A 399-nucleotide genomic window follows, 5' to 3' on the forward strand; every position below is an offset into this window, starting at 1 on the left:
CTTCGAACTCGATCTGTCTTTTTATGACACAAAACGACCCTGAAAATCCCAGGTCACTAGCTCAATTCGTTCTCGAGTTATCGTGATGATAGACAGACACACAGACACACAGACAGACAGACACACAGACGCGAAACTTTTTGATCATCACTGGAGTAATAGGCTTCGCTATCGCTCAGCCAATTACCTGCTAAAATAAGCATATTTTAGAGAAACACTAGCACAAATCCGTTTATTTCGGGACAAATCACTGAAATCTGACGGTGTTAAATCAAAAAGTCACCACTAAATTAAGTTTTGAATACCAGCAAACATGCACTTTTTGTTAAAATGCTCTACATAGTCGTAAATACGTCAAATAATACGTATGCTGAAAACCACGTGAAATTGGAGGGGGGA

The sequence above is a fragment of the Frankliniella occidentalis genome, unplaced genomic scaffold (genome assembly GCF_000697945.3).
Source record: "Frankliniella occidentalis isolate FOCC.00 unplaced genomic scaffold, Focc_3.1 Scaffold77, whole genome shotgun sequence".
Taxonomy (NCBI): domain Eukaryota; kingdom Metazoa; phylum Arthropoda; class Insecta; order Thysanoptera; family Thripidae; genus Frankliniella; species Frankliniella occidentalis.